The sequence below is a fragment of the Condylura cristata genome, unplaced genomic scaffold, assembly GCF_000260355.1.
Source record: "Condylura cristata isolate star-nosed mole 26May11 unplaced genomic scaffold, ConCri1.0 scaffold00019, whole genome shotgun sequence".
Taxonomy (NCBI): domain Eukaryota; kingdom Metazoa; phylum Chordata; class Mammalia; order Eulipotyphla; family Talpidae; genus Condylura; species Condylura cristata.
In genome coordinates, this window is record NW_004567120.1 from 26,982,005 (window position 1) to 26,999,169 (window position 17,165).

Below are 17,165 nucleotides of genomic sequence, written 5' to 3' on the forward strand. Positions count from 1 at the left end.
AGCTTTAGGCAGAAATCGTTTAGATCCCTGCCGCTCTCCTTTTCTCCTCCTCCCCCTCCCGTACACCTCCCCCACCCCTGACCTACACCCCCCCCCCCAATACACACACCGCTCCGCCAACAAAGAAACAAAAGATGACAATCCGGCTCTACAGGGGGGAGAGTAACAACTGCTTCCAGAAGTGTCTCTCTGTTGGGCTGTTGAAAAAGCAGTGGGGAAGGAAGGGCTAGAAAGCCCCGTGTCTTGCCACCAATATTTAAAAGAACCTCCTAAATCCCCAGACTCCTCCGAAACAACAAAAGGCTGTGCTTCTCTGCCTCTACCTACCCAACTCTCCTAATATTTATCTCTCCTAATATTTATCTCAAGAAACATTTCTTATAACAGAACCCTGAGATGTGGAGGGAAAAGACTTTGAGGAGATCTCGATTCCCATGTAAGAGTTCTGAGAGAAGGAAAAAGAAACAGCTGGTCAATCACTTCCCCAGTGACTATATACACTGGGAGTGTAAGGAAATTCCGTAACCAAACCAACGATTAAGAAAAAGAGCTCTTCATGAATGAAGACAAATTCTGGAAAACGCGATGTGGACAAACCATAACAGTCATGGAAACTGATCAGTGTTTAAAACCATGATAATCTTACTCTTACACTGGTCGTCTCTTTGTTACTCTTTGTGAAGACACAAGGAAGAAGGGACAGTTGCTACCTGGGAATTTCAAAGAAACTCAGCTTCTTGCTCTCATGGTAATTTGGCACTAGGTTTAATCATTTTTTAAAAAATCTCTCCCCTCTACCTCCTCCCTTTATATTTCCTCTCACATTCTCTCTCATTTTCCTTGTCAGTCTTCCACAGCACCCTGGAGTCCTTAATTCTTTTGGTCAGTACCTGTCTCCCTTTAGTTCCTTCAAAATCATTGTTTCCCTTTCTAATTCCAAAGTACAGAGGATCCTTTCTTCCTTCCCTAAGACCTGACTTAGGGCTTCTGGAGGCCCACAGCCTGTTCTGTAGGTGGATTTCCTCAAGCACTTATTCAATTTTAGAGATTCCCCAGACACATTTAAGCAACAGGAAATTGCAGAATTTTCAAGTCGTTTTGCTCATGGGACCAAGAATTTCTATTTCAAATGTGGATATCGGGGAGAAGAAACAGTAAATTGCCAGTTTCAGAATGGCCAATGTAAAGGAAAATATAACCAGTTGCACACACAGCACGTGATCTGCTATCCACTTGCTTAGATTATATTATGCAAAAATGTTGCTATGAATTTTAATATATATGACTTTTTGTTAATGAAGATCATACACATGCACTCACATACCCTTACACGTTTATCCTCAGAACTAATGTAATTATGTGAATTCAATTCAGCAAATTATTATGGAGCATCTACTGTGTTCCAGGAACTGTGCCAGCCCTAGGAAAAGGTAAAGAAATCCAGACTTAAAGATGCTAAGAGATATTCAAAGGTTTGTGAACAATTCACTAACCAACAAGCATATAGTGAATGGCTGTGGCTGTGAACCTAGAAAAATTTAATCTAGAAAACAATATGTAGGTATTTTGGCTTTGACTCTTTAGAACACATTTGGTTAAAACATAGGTGACATTATCTGCAAAGAATGCATAATGGAAAATATTACTCATTTCAATCTTGTTTCTAAGTACCCTCATAAGTAAGAGTGTAAGTACTATAATATTAGAAGACTAAAGTCAATAACAATTACATAAAGAAAATCAATGTCAAGCATCTGAAATGAAAGAGTTTTGTTTGGTTGTTTGTCTAATAGAAATATGTTTTCAAAGGCACAATTTCAATACATACTAGTTATAGTGAACCATTATTTCCTATTGCAACTGATAACCATGTCATCTAACAAAAATTATGGATAGTGTTGGTGCCTTAAATTTTAGCAATAACGGGCCCTCCCTGGTGGCACAGTGGGTTAAAGTCAGAACTAAGAATCTAAAGCCACTTCCGAATGAGTGCATGAGTTAGATCCCCACCTGCCCTGAGGTGACCACATGGCGCGGCAGACCTCTCCTGACCCGCCCGCTGCTCCCCTCAGCAGTGTACTTCCATGATCTGCCTGTTCTGCTCCCCACTCTGTCCCTGGTGAATCCTTTCACCGCTCCTGCACCTCTGGCTTATACCCCAGTTCTGTATGCACAAATAAATAAATCTATAAAAAAATTTTTTTAGCGATAATGACTGGAAGCAAGAAAGGTAGCTTAATGATATTCTACCCAAACAGTTTTCATAAACAGAGCTGTAAAACTGCAATCACCAACTTGCTATAAGAGAGTGCCCATTTCCAGCAGGCTGTGGGCCACTCTCAGGAAAACCAGCCACATTGGAGGATGCTCACGAATTTGGACACGAGCAATTGGTGGGCATGATTCTGCATTCAGAAGGGAGTCAGACATGTTATTTTTCACACATTCAAGTAAAGCTCAGGAGAAAAACAAGTCAGTAAATGTCTACCTATCCCATGGTATCCAAATGGATCCTGTGGATCTATTTTTTCTGACTGTCATTCCAAGGAGAAGCAAAAAAGCTCATTTTTTCTTTAAAACTTTGGACTTTAGCGAGTCATTTTGTATTCCACTTAGCATGCCTGTTTATGGAAGGATATATTCATGCAGACTATCCCCTCATTGGAAAGGCTGCACCAATATTGCTTTATTCTCAAACTAAATGTATCCCTTACATAGATTAACCTTAACCTTCAGAAACCAAGCCTTCTCAATAGGGTGCAATGGCAATTCGTTTGTATTATTGCTGTAATGGATTCAACTAATTGCCCAAATTTGAAATTATAGAGTTAAGAGTAGAACCTTGACCTTTCACGTATATGAAATTCACTTATATTTGATACACATACACATAAAATATGGCAATAACAATAATTTGTACCCTCTTAAAAATTATCTAGTACCTTCCTTCTGCAAATCTGAAGCTAGTTTTATGCTAGTGTTTGTCTTTTCATTGGAAATACTGTTAAGAATATTCCTTTTTGGCACTTTTTAACTATCACAGTTGTTGAAAAGGGGAAATATTGATTTCAAAATGTACTATGATTTCTGTTTGAGAGATGAAATTACACTCCAGAAAAAGAATTTGAAAAGAGTATAGAACAATTAGGATTGTTCTGCTGGCATTTAAATGCACTTCCACTTCTCTCTAACTTTGTGACCTTGTCATCATAACCTTTTAAGTGAATTATTATCATGATTGAGTTACAGGTAACTATTAATTTGAACTGAAATAACTAAAGCATTTAGTGCTTCTAAAATGCATGCTTAATAATGGCCATAAGAAGTTTTTTATAGTCACATATATTAACAATTGCTATTAGACGCTAACAATTATTAGGATAGTCTATCATAAACAGATTTTAAGCGCATTTTATATGAAAATTGGAAACGAGAATGTTACCATTTTCCATGCAGCATAATAAACATGAATAATTTCTTCCCGGACTAAGAAAACAGGCTATCCATAGCTATCTTCATACTCTCATATTTTCATTGAGCAAAGTAGACACCTCTATGTTGCCTACACTATGTTCAGTACTGGGAAGACAGTGGTAATCAACACATACCCCTTCCTGCCTTTGTAAAGAATACAGTCCATTGGCAGGAGACTGACAGAACCAAATTCACAGTAAGATACAGAGTTCTTGTTAGGATGAAGGAGAATATGCTCTGACCTCTCTCAGCTGGACAATTTACCATCAGACATATTAATGGGAGAAAAGACTAAATGTAATAACATATGTATGAAGAATGTACATGAATTTGACTTCCAAAGTAAATGGGACAAATTGGGAGCTTTTATCCTGGGCTAAGGAACCTGGGGATCAAGGAGGAAGGGGGTTCTCACATGATGAGGAGGGTCTGACTTCATAAGACATAATCTTGCCTCTAGATGTTTGCCCTGCCTATGATAGGCTTCTCCAATGAAAAATTTATTTCTGGAGCTAGCCCTAAAATCTAGGTAATCTTCATTCTTTAAGATTAAGGAAACATTTTCTCCTGAGACTCACAGGGCCTAGACTGGCCTGAATTCTACACACCTAGGAGACACATATTGAATAAGGCCTACCCTGAACAACTTGGAAAAACCCTGTCTGAACCTTTTTGGGGTGACCAATCCTGTATTTAAAACAGGTGGATGCTCTGAAAGAAAAGAATGCAGTGTTAGCAAGAAAACCACAAAGACGACTCCATTTACACTGAGGTTAGGGTGACTGGTCAGGCTTCCCTGAGGCAGTGACTACTAAGCTGAGGCTCAGAAAATATAGTTAGCATTCCAGGCACAGAGAAAAGCATTCAATCTGATGTGAGAAATATCTTGGTAATGTCAAGGACAGCACGCACTTCTGGAGTGTCGTGAGCAAAAGTGGTGTATGGGGACAGTGGCAAGAAGCATGATGAGGCAGGTGAGGCAGAAAGGAACCAAATCATACAAGAGTTTAGGGGCCTTGATAAGGATTTTGGATTTTGCCATAAGGACAGAAAGAAGCCTGTGATAGTGTGACAGACTCTGACTTACAGTTCTCTGACCATCACTTCCACCAATCATTGTGTAGGTCATAGCGGGGTGGGCTCATCTATATTATTTCCATTTCTGATGATTCAGCTGAGTGACTAGAACAACTAAAGTGCCTGGGCCTCTCTTTCCGTATGGGATCTCATTCTAAGAGAACTCACATTCTCTGTATCAGCTAACTGGCATTGCATTATAGATGACCATATAACCTAGTGGCTTAAAGCAACATTAACTTATCTTTTCTCAAGCTTCTGTAGGTTATCTATGCATTTGCTCTGCTGGCTTTTCCTTGACAAGTTTGCAAAGCTGCATTCAGCTGAAGGGTTGCCTGGTGCTAGAATACAAGATCCATCTGAGTATATTTAGAGATCATATTGGCTATATGAAGTGATTCATGAGTAGGGCAACATCATCTAGCAAGTAGAAGGCTCTGCAAAGGACTGCATACATACAACTGAAAGTTTTTAGTCAAAAAGAGGGTGGGACAAGGTTATTAACAAAAGAAAAAGATGATTTCAAGCAAAGCCTTGTTCCCTGAGGGAAAGGCAGAGGGATCTTATCAAGCAGATAACCTCACTAGTGTTATCAGGAAATTCCAGACTGATCGTTTTAGAATTCTACTCTTGAGAGAGACAGAAACAGCAATTAGGTTATTTATTAAGTCTTGGTAGCCCCTCCAGTCCTCCCCTTCCCAAAAGGAGTCCCTTGAGTTTGAGCTGGAAAGCACAAGGTGTCCTCACTATCCCCTCTGGCAGTCGGTACTGAAGACAGCCTCAGATTGACAACATGGTCTCTCATTCTCCATTAAGCTACTCCAGCTGCTTTATATGAGGGGGTTTGGGAAGAAACACGATCTGACCACCCTTTCTCGACCTTCCTTCACCTGCCCAATGTCAAAGGTAGAAGCTACTGGACCTGAGCAGGTCTAGGTTCCAGAAAATATACAGTACTACTTCTGTTATGATCTACTGTTCACAGATCCAGGGAAACAGACAATTCATGACTTGGTAAGAGGAGCTGCAAAATATTCTGGCCACAGTTTTCTTTGTACCATAGGCACAATTTAATATGGGAATCATTTAAATTCTATGTTCTAAAAATTTCTGGTTATAGTTAAAACTCCAGTGCAGGTGACATACATTTTTCCTGTTTTCTTTTTTCTTATTTAGAAACATGTTAGTTAGTCCCATTATCATTTTAGTTTTTTGTTGTTGTTGTCATTGTTACAAGAAAATCCATTAATGCATTCTTATTGCAAAATATTTAGGAATGTAATAATGGCAAACTCTTACATGGTTAGTATATACAATGTTCCTGACCTCATATTAAGTGCTTTACTTCAAATGAAGTAAAGTGCTTTACATGCATTGCCTCATTTAACTTTGGGATACGCAAGACTGTCAACAATATTTTATAATAAGGAAACTGAGGCACAGAGGAGTTAAGTGACTTGCCAAGGTGACATAGCTAGGAAGTAGCAGGCATTAAATCGACTCCAGAGCCTTTAGTCTTCAGCACACTGCTATAGTTTTGCAGCTACTTTCACTGTCAACAATTTCATATGCATTTCTTTATCGTTCTATATGGTTCATTGTGGTTCTACATATTTATAAATATTGATATGCTCACATGCATTTTTCTTACCTGAATTGATCACATTATATGCAGTATTCAGAAACTTGCTTTTTGTACTTAAGAGTGTAGCAAGGTGATATGGTACCTATAACACTTCCTTTTTTAAACAGCTACATAGTATTCCATTCTGTAGATGTGTTACAATTTAATCATTTTTCTGCTGATGGACATTTAGGTAAATTCTAATTTTTTTCCTTGAACAATTAATGCTACAATAAACATTCTTGAATCCATTCCCCCTTTTCTTCATTAAAAATCTTTGCACACTTACATAAGAATTTCCATAGAATAGATTCCTAACATAGATTCGATGGGTTAAAGACTGAGCTATGCATCGCTAAATAGCCCTTCAGAAAGACTTTATATGAAAAGTGTCCATTTATGCTATACTCAACAATATTGTATATCATCAAAATTTTTATATTTTTATAATTTTAAATAAATTTTATATGTATATAAATTTTATATGTATAAATTTTTATGTATATGATGTTTTCATATGCATCTGATAAGGTAGAGTTTTTTATATGATTATTGCCTTTTTTTATTTCTGTTAAGTGTCTATGTCGTTTTCTCACTTTTCTAATGGATTTCTCTTCTTGATGGAGGACAGGAATAGAAAGACTAGAGGAGGCCAGGAACCTTTCACACAAGAAGGTAGGGGTAGATGGGATTAGCTTAAGCCACTGAACAAGTTATGAAAACCAAGACCCTTAGGCCTCAATGCCCAGATCAGGAGGCACAACACCCAGACAGGTGTCAAACTGTTGCAGGGAATGTCACCTAAAGATGAAGATATGGGGATTAAGGAACAAGCATCCTCTCACACGATGAGAGACTGTCCCTAGGAAAGATGATAAAACCAAGAACTGCCCCCACAGAGGGGCAGCAGTCTCGCTGCCCACCTGTTCCTATGCAGGTACTTCTTCCCACCAGCGCTCTCCTGCAGAGCAGCAGCCTCCTGCCTGCCAGTAACTGCCAGTACCTTCACTAACCTCCCTCAGCAGAGGTGGCTCTCAAGGCCACCTGCCTGCAACCATGCAGGCCTCTCTTAGCAAACTTGACCCTTTCAGAGAAGCTCTTCCTGCCTGTTTGTTTCTATGCAAGCGTCTTGTACTCTTCTGTCCCTTTCCCTAATAAGCTCTTCTTTTAAATACAACTAATGTCTCTGTGTCATGGAGAATCTCACAGCATGCTGCTAAAAGGGAGGCTCTGGAGAAATCTTTCCCAGAGTGAACCCAAGGACGCACCCCCAACCTATCAACTCCAAAAACAACATCATTTGCATAGATTTTTTGGTTGGAATTCTGATATTGCTGATATCTTCTCTTAGTCTATGACTTGATGTTACCAAATCTATCACTCTTTCCTTTCCTGGATTCTGGGTTCTGTATTTTGCTCAGGAAGATGTTACCATTCACAATTTCAAAAATTCATTGTTCTATTATTTTCCATACATTTAAAAACATCGTAACTCTGAAGTCTACTCTGTTAGTGATTTCTATTAAAGGCACACCTTACTTTTATTTTCCTCCCCTTGATTGACCACTTGTCTCAGAACATTATATGACAGGTCCATCCTTTTGTTAGTTATCTGAAGTTTTTCTTTTTATAAATCAAACATTTATTCATGTTCTTTTATTTTTTTGTTCAGTTATCCATTCGCTTCCACTGATTAGACTGACATTCTCTGAACTAATACGATGATACCATGATATAGTAACATTGTTTTACAGTTTTGACATCTTTCTTTAAGGTATCCTTCTTTTATTACTTTTAATTGTTTTATACTATTTTTTGGTGTTGGTAAAAAATAATTTTATACATTTTTCACCTACATGAACTTTCAAGATTATGCTAATACCCATATATTTCAGTAATGACCCAAACTCTCCATCAAGAATATTGTGGAAAATTGATTATGAATTTGGGTTATTGGTATATGAAAATTAGAATTAAAATTTAGGAATGAATTTTCCAAAAGAAAATCATCCGTAACACCAAGGAATGACCTTCCATGAGAGAAGAGAGGCCACATGAGAAATCCACAGAGATATGAGGTGAGGAGACCCCTGAGGCACAGAAGAAGATCAAATCTTTATCTTAAATTAAGGATCCAAAATCTAGGACTCAAACCCTAAGTTTCTTACTCCAGTTGTCCCACCCAACCATACCTAAGAGAATAAGTACATGTTCCAGATGAACAACCTTGGAATGGATCCACTCACTAGACAACTTTTATTATCGCTCTTAGCAGAGGTTGACCTTGGTTACTTGAACCTGCCTTTCTGCTTACAAGCATCAAGTAAACCAAACACTAAACAACTAACAGTTTGCTACTCTTTCTGCCTTTCCCTTTATTCAGAAAATGTGAAGGATAGAAGGAAGAAAGAAGGCTGGGGAGGTAAAGCCACATAACAAACACACAAGCTGTGGGCTCATGAAAGAATCTCTAAAAAAAAGGGGAAAGAAAAACTACTGCACTTTTTTTTAAACTATTATTTTATCCTTCCTTTTGTTATTTGTTAGTACTATACACAATTAACAGGCTATTGGCTAATGAATATATTCAACTCATACTCTTAAACTTTAGAATCTCCTTAAACTCAAGGTGTCTATTTAGGTAGAGTCTCCAAAATTGTCTAATAAGCAGAGCAAACATGATCTATCAACTGTTAGTTTTCAGGACGTCTATTTTCTAAGTAATGTAAAGATGTTGCATATTGTTCCTTAATAGGAAGACTGCCAAAATTATTAATATCATTTCTTTGGAGGGAAGGAGAAATTGTTTCCCTGATGTCTGCGTAAAATTTAAATGAAAATGAATGTGATTTGAGTGTTAGTATTCATGGCTGCTACTTCTCCTCTGTTAATTTACATTTATATTCTTAATGTCTAGGTTGAGCCTAGGGAAATTTAAAACTCAATTTCATTAATGTTATAACTTCCATAGGAATCTCAATATGCACGGAAGTTCCTAGATTGTGGAGTTATTGGATGAGAATATAGCAGCTAAGCATAATTGCTGAGTGGTTATGATAGTTAAATATGTACTGTCAATTCTGATTTTTGAAATTCCTCTGGGCCTAAAACTAGTGTCCAAAAGTTTTAAAAACACAAAGCAAATATAGTAATGAATTTTCACATCTTTAAAACAGAAGCATTTCTGAATCATTGCCCATCTCTGATTAATTATGATTTAAACTAGATCACATTTCACATTTGTAGCTATTAAATTGATATATGTGATGTTTATGATTACTTGAGGTTTGCAAGTTCAGCTCACTAGTTAGGGTTTTTTCATTTAACTTCTTTTTTTTTTAAGATTTATTTATTTATTCATACAGAACTGGGGTACAGGCCAGAGATGCAGAGGGTGAGAGTATTCACCAGAGACAGAGTGGGGAGCAGAACAGGCAGATCAACGAAGTACACTGCTGAGGGGAGCAGCGGGTGGGTCAGGAGAGGTCTGCCACACCATGTGGTCACCTCCGGGGCAGGCGGGGATCGAACTCATGCGGAGGTGGCTTTAGTTTCTCAGTGCAGTGCTTTAACCCACTGCGCCACCAGGGAGGGCCCATTTAGCTTCTTTTATTGAAAATATGTTCACTACTTCCAGTTGGCAAGGACATTATGAATAAGAATATATATATAGGCCAAACAATAATGGTTTCTTCTGAGTCCTAGATAAAAATTCCTTTATTTTTCTCCATTATAAACCATGTGTAAATACACTTTAAAATACTTAAAAATTGTTTATTAAGTAATCATTTTAGGAAGAAAACCCCTGAATATCTCCCAACTCTTTATCAGAATAGCACTTGAACCCTGTTCTAATCTTCATTTTGTTTTGATTAAACAACTCACTAGACAATCCTTAATCATGTCTTAGAATTATGTCCACCTTAGGGAGAGGTTCTATGACTTTATGACTTCAGATTTCCAGTCCTCACAATTCTAGGACATGAGGAATTCTCCTTAAAGACTCACTGCTTTCTTTCATAACATGCAGCTAAAGTCCTGCATAACATGCAGCTAAAGTCCTGCTTATACCTTTCAATTTGTTTGCAGCAGTAGTAAAGTAGAAAGAGGGGGTAGTGAAAAAGATGGAAGAGGAAGGGAAGGAGAGAAAAAGCTTTTTGTAAGCCCTATACTATCAGATAGTAAGTATGAATTCTCTGCTTCCGCTCACACTCAGGAGTCCACAGAAAGCTATGGCAATAATTCTACAAAGGAAACATCCACCCCTATCGGTCAATATCCTAAGGTGGAATAAAGGGGAGGAATAGGACAAACGTGATTGGTTTGAAAAAGTTCAAGTGATAAAGTAAAAAGAGTTTGTGGATAAATTGTTTTCATATGGAAAGAATGCTGTAAGTTCTTATTAGTGAAATTAAACAGCAGCCTTAATGACTTCCTGCTCTTTGTTACTGAAGTTGGAGTGGTGGTAAATTTATTTTGACTAAGAAATTCTTAAATAACATCATAGAAATAACAAGGACTCACAAATTATTTGATTTAAAGTGCTTGCTGCCATTTTGTAAAATATCTTAAGCATAATTGAAATTAATTACTTTGAATGCTGGCTGAAACTAACTTCATCATTTTGAACATTTGATATTTTAATAAGAAATAAACACATGATGTACATTCAGCTGGGGGCCTGGGAAACTGAATTTTTATTGTTATAAATATTACAAATGAAAAAAATAGTTACCTGTAAATATGTATTAAAGATTCACTCATTCAGCATGGTTAAGTGGGACATAAATTATCTTTCAGGTACATATATTAAGGATCAGTGCCCACCATAATGCTGAAAAGATACAATCTCAACACCACAAATTTGAATGCTGAAATCCCCCAAACCAGGTTACCTGGCTACCAAAATGCCCTTCATCAGAATACAAAAGGAATTCTACAAGCTCAACAACCAGCTGAGCCTAAGATACTTTGTGATACAAAGGTTTCCCCAGACTTATGAAACATATTATATGGTGAACTACTCTTGGTTAGGTATCTGATTGTTGAATAAAGCTAGACTTATGTTCACTACTGAGTCTCATAGAAAAACTAGCTCATGCTTCACTTTGAATAGTGGATGGTACTTTCATCAACTATCTACAATTCATGCCCTTGTTGGTTCAGAAAATTCTAAACTTAGCCTCCTGCTTAGGTATTAATGACTGTGAGTGGCAGGGAAGCACTTTTTAAATGTTTATTTGAAGATCCAGTGGGCTTGACAGGAGAAAATGTATTTTAACTGAATCTTCAAGTCATAATGGCAGATTTGAAGTTAGGTGCGATTTGGGCTGCTAAAAGTGAACTTCAAGGTGTTACCAAATAAAGTTTTTTTTTTTCTCCATTTAGCACAATACATTTGGTGGAAAATTCAGATGGTATAAACTTCAAACGAATGAATTGGCCACATAACAGGACAACAAAGAAAACTAGAGTTTAAAAATGTATCATTTGTCTATATTAGCATTCCTTCCAGCTGATGAAATTCCAGGAGCTTTTCATGAATTAAAAGCTGCATTTGCCTGAAGAAGGCAATTATCCAGAAATAATTATTTGTATGGTAGGATAAGAAGACACACAACAGTGTTGCTGTTTCATTACAAGTATTGTTTCCACCAGATTTGTAGTCCATCTACAAGTGCATGGGGAATAGATAGAAAGAAGCATGGCAGAGACGAAGGGCAAATTTAATACAGAATGCTTACACTTATGTATAGTGAATCACAGAATAATTTCAAAAAGAACAGTGTCCCCATAGAAAGTGAATGTGAACGTATTTTCTAAAGAAAGCTATACCTGAAAAGAAAAAAAAAAGAAGAAAAAACAATAGCTATCCTTCACAATGCAAGACTTCAATATATATATAGTATGATCAAAAAAGCCAGCCAATTCTTATTGACTATCTCTGCGCATTGCCATAATCTACTGCTGTAATACATTTTTTCACATATTGAATTTTCTTTTTAGGATTTGGAAGCATTAGTTATTTTTCCTTAGTTTTTTTTTTTTTGTTTTGTTTTGTTTTGTCCTAGCACTTTAAAAACATCAGCACCATTTTTTTATGATTCACTTTGGTATTACTGTTACCTCCTTAGTGGGGCATAGTCTTTGGTTTCCTTTGAGTAAAAACAACAGATTTGTTTTGAGTTTTCATTCTCTCTTCTTGAATCTTCTTTGTGTCTTCTATATATTTATGAAACTGACTTAGGTTACTAGTTGTGTCTCTTCTTTTGGATAAAGTAAAACTAACAGCTTATAGAAAAGGGTATCAAAACTTACACATTTTGAATTTCATTTTTTTAGTCCACTAAATTAGATAGGCCAAAACAAACTCTAGTTAGCTTTCAGAATGTACTCTGTATTTGTTTTTTGTTTTGTTCTTAAGATTTACTTATTTGCATGTACACAAGAGCTGGGGTGTAGGCCAGAGGTACAGGGAGAGAGAGGATTCCCCAGAGACAGAGTGGGGAACAGAATAGGCAGATCTACTAAAATACACTGCTGATTAGAGCAGCAGGCAAGACAGGAGAGGTCTGCTGTGCCATGTGGGTCAGTTCCCTGACCAGGGATCAAACTGGTGCTACAATGGTTGTGGGTAGTTGCATATTGCTGGGTCTTAACCCCTTGCACCACCAGAGAGGCCCTAGACTCTGTATTTTGTGTACATGTGGCTTTATAACTGAATTTGGTTGTTACTTTGCAGTCATCAAAAACCTTTTATGAGGATTAGCATTTCACATCCCAAAAGTAAAATATAAAAATATTATAAAAGCATGATAATTTCTGTGTAAACAGTATAATGTAGTGGCTACCTGTGTAAGCTCTATAGATAAAACTGATCTAGGGAAGTCTTAAGTTCATTGCTGACTAGCTCTGTGATGTTAGACTATTTAACTGCTGTGTGACTCAGTGTCCTCACCTATAAAATGGAATAATGAAAGAACCTGTCTCAAAATTTGGTTACAAGCAATGAATACATGTAAAGTCAAAATGTTTACTTATTATTAATACTACTGAGGTTTCATAATTATGTTAAGATGAAAATGTGTACTACATAATAGCACAAAACATTTAATTCAATTTGGAAATAAGCATAAGGAGAGTTTTCAATAAGTAAAGTTTGAAATACATTCATCTGTCTTCTTCGCATATAATTACTCATTTCTTTCTCTCAAAGGAAGCAATGAATAGATACAGCAACAACAAGCAACAACATATTTTAGTTTAGTTGTAGCTAAACCTGATCTGGAGGTAATAAAATATAACATAAAATATCATCTGTTGCATATCTAAATGAGAAGAATTTATTAAAACTAATGAACTGAGTTTGTGAAACAAAGTTTGCATGTTAGAAAATGTGTATTTGCTGAATTGCTAGTTGAAAAGCAGTGCACAATAATAATAGCATTTTCCTACTAATGGAGAAAAACAAACTTTGATTTGCAGTTAGATACCCAAGCTGTGATTTCTTTGATTAACATAATCTTTCATAACACACTGAAAATAAAAATTTGTATGATTTCTCACTCTTGTATTGCCAAAGGAAATGTAGTTTTGCAAACCACAAATGAACTGTGTTAACAATTATGAACCATTTGACAGTAGCACAACATTATTTTTGAGAAGCCTAATTTGGACAAGGCACAAATTGGGTGCCATCCAACCAGGTCACACTGAAGCTGTATGATTCAGTTCAATGTAATTAGTGTTATTTCTCTCACACACCAACCTTTAAAAATTAAAAACAAAACACATAGAATGCACTGGTATTGTTTCCACACCGAGTCTGCAATGTGATGACATCGAACAGAGTCACCTTATCACATTTAAAAAGATCTTGCACATTATTCTTCTATCAATGAGGTAAGGAAGAAATATACCTTTAAGTATTTTTTTCTTTCCCCTTTAAAATAAGACATGATAGCAAAGTGATATAGCTCAGAAAATGGAACATATCCAAATTAGAACAAAAATCCCATGAATTTTGAAAACTCAAGTGTAATTAAGAGCTCTATATATTTCCCAAGCTTGTGGACTTTTAACTTTTATCAGCTGCTGAGATCCAGAGACTGGATGTGCTTCCTATATGCAGCAATGACTTTTCCACCCATAGTGCCTAGGGTCCACAGAACTTTTAGGGACCCACAAAATGTTTTCATTCTTTTTTTAACATCAGAAGAATACATGAATATAATAATAATGCATATATAAATAATAGCAATGCCACCAAAGCATAGTTTTCCATTTCTTTTTGGAGGAAAGGACACAAAGGGAAAGGGCCTACAGCTCACAGAAGTGGGAACATGAAAGCACTTCACCAGGGCGTGGTAGGCTCAATAATGGTTCCCCTCAAATATCTATGTTTTACTCCCTGAAACCTGTGAATGCTGCTGTTAGGACCAAAGACAGGCTACCCTAGGATGTGTTGAGCTGTCATAGTGATTACTTTGATTTAAGGGAATTTGGGAGACTGATGATCCAAGAATGACATTTTGCCCAATTATCTCTCCATAAACATGAAATCTCTGTGGTGGTCCAGAGATGAGAGAGAACTTCACAGCCTTAACACACAAGTCAGAGCTTGTAAGGTCTGTACATAAACCCTGAAAAAATTTCTTTTAAAATTGAAAATTTCTTTGTTCTGTTTTTCCCTCTTAAATTTAATTTTTCCCTCCTACATGTATTGCTCCCTTTCTGCGGATTATATAACTTCACTGAAATGACCAGAAATTGGGTTCATGTTCTATGGAACCTACTTGTGCATATATCTAAGGCCTGTCTTTTCTATAGCTATTCTCTCTTGCCAACTTAATTATTTTTCAGCCTATAGACCAACCAGGGTAGAGGAAGATTAGCTTTCTCACCAACACTACTTCATATATGGCCAAGAGGAATTTGCAGGCATGTTTAATTAAGAATCTTGAAACGAGGCATCTATCCTGGCTTACCTGGGTAGACCCTAAATGAGATTGCACATAACCTTATAAGACAGAAAGGCAGATGACAATGTGATATCATGAGGAGACTGAATTTATGCAATCACAAACCAAAGAATATGGCCAGTTACTAGGAAATTGAAGTGGCAAGGAACAGATTCTTCCCTCGGGCCTGTGGAGGGAGCACAGATCTGCCAACACCTTCACTTAGGCTCAGCGAAACTGTTTTCACAATTCAAGTCTCTAGAACTGTAAGAGAACAAATGTGTGTTGTTTTAAGTCAGCAAGTTGTAATTTGTTATAGCAGCCACAGGAAATAATACAAAGGTGTTCAAGTTTAATTTGAATGTGTTTGTAACCTAAATACAAATTTCCATTTGTACTACAGAGGAAAAATAAATGATATGCAAGATAATAAGCGCTGATGAAAGATTCATTTATATTTAAATAAAGCAAAACTGTCTTTATGCTTGAAAATAATATGAATTATCCTTAAACGAGAAAATAACACTTGCATTTTCTTAACATTCATTAATCAACAATAAAATTTTATCTCAAATTAACAAAAACTAAAAACAATGTGTTTTATGTCAACATCAAAAGTTCCTGCAACTTATAGCCCCAAACACTTTAAAAAAAAATTAAGTGGATTAACCACAGGAACTATTTATAACCATGGCCGCTATAGCTTTACCTCATTACCCCCTTCCCTGGTAGGAAAAAAAATTCTTTTCATCATAAAAGAAATAGAAGGGTACAAATTTTCTGAGCTGCTGAACCTTGTGATTGAAATTAAGCTTTATGACACTGCTTACAGAAATAAGAAGGGCAAATGTCAATGCACTTTTAAAAGCAAAAGGCAAGGAATGGATTGTTAAATGGGCAGAGTTAAGTGGTCTCCTGAAAAGGGCATCTACTAAAAGTGATATGTCAAAGAAATCGTCTTAATGTGTTGTTACAGATTTGTTACTGTAAGCTCTGCATTCAACAATATCCTTGCTTTAACATTTAATATCTTTGAATCTCAATGGTTTTTAGTGAGATTGATCAGCTTAAGTGCTGAATGACGTGAAAAATACCTGTTCCTTTGCTCATCCTTAAATAAAGACGTGTATTTCAAAGCTTATCAAGAAATATGGAAGTAGTAACCACCCCCTTTTTTTTTTTAACAGAATCTGGTCAAATTTCCCTTCCAAATTCATAGAATACAATAAACCATGTTGATGTGAACATTCTTCAAAGTTGTCCATTCAAAAAGGAATCGATTACACAAAAATGCTTCACAGTTCACAATACTTACTAGAATCTTCACATGAAGATTGATTTAAATTATTTTACAACCAGACTTTAAAAATATATATGTGGACAGAAATATTCAATGCTTTATGTTCTAAATATTATCTTAGACTTACTTAGAAATTTATCGTGTATCATGACTAATTATCCTATAAACCTGAGGATAAAAGGGGTATCAATCTGTTCCCTTTGCATTTCCTTTTCCTGTTCTGTTTGCAGTCCTGTTCTGTTAGCACAGTGTAGGTTTCTTAACAATTCTTGAATTCATGAATGTATAATAAAGTGAATAAATGAATGAATAAATTCAAACCACTTCATCATACAAGGAGTTGTGAATTTTGTGGTGAAAAGAAGTGACAGATTAAAGAACTGAACTTCACCTTCTGTCCAGGTAGAGAAAGTACCCACTTACCCAGTGTGATTTGAGAAGGACAGTGAAAAGTACTTTGTGTCTAAAAATAATGCCTGCCCATTCGTGTTTAGTACTGACAATGCCTGTATTAGAGAAATCATGCCTTTAGGATAAACGGTTTGCATTCTCCAATATTGTCTTTAACAATGTAGACCCCCCCGGGCAAAGACAGCAGTTTCCTTTGCTTTTAATCACTAATATAAGGATAAGTATTTGTGTATAGACTCAGCACTACTTAAGGCTAAAGACAGGATTTTGAAGGTAGATCTGGGTTGGACTCTTGTTTTTCCATTTAGGAGAAAAGGAA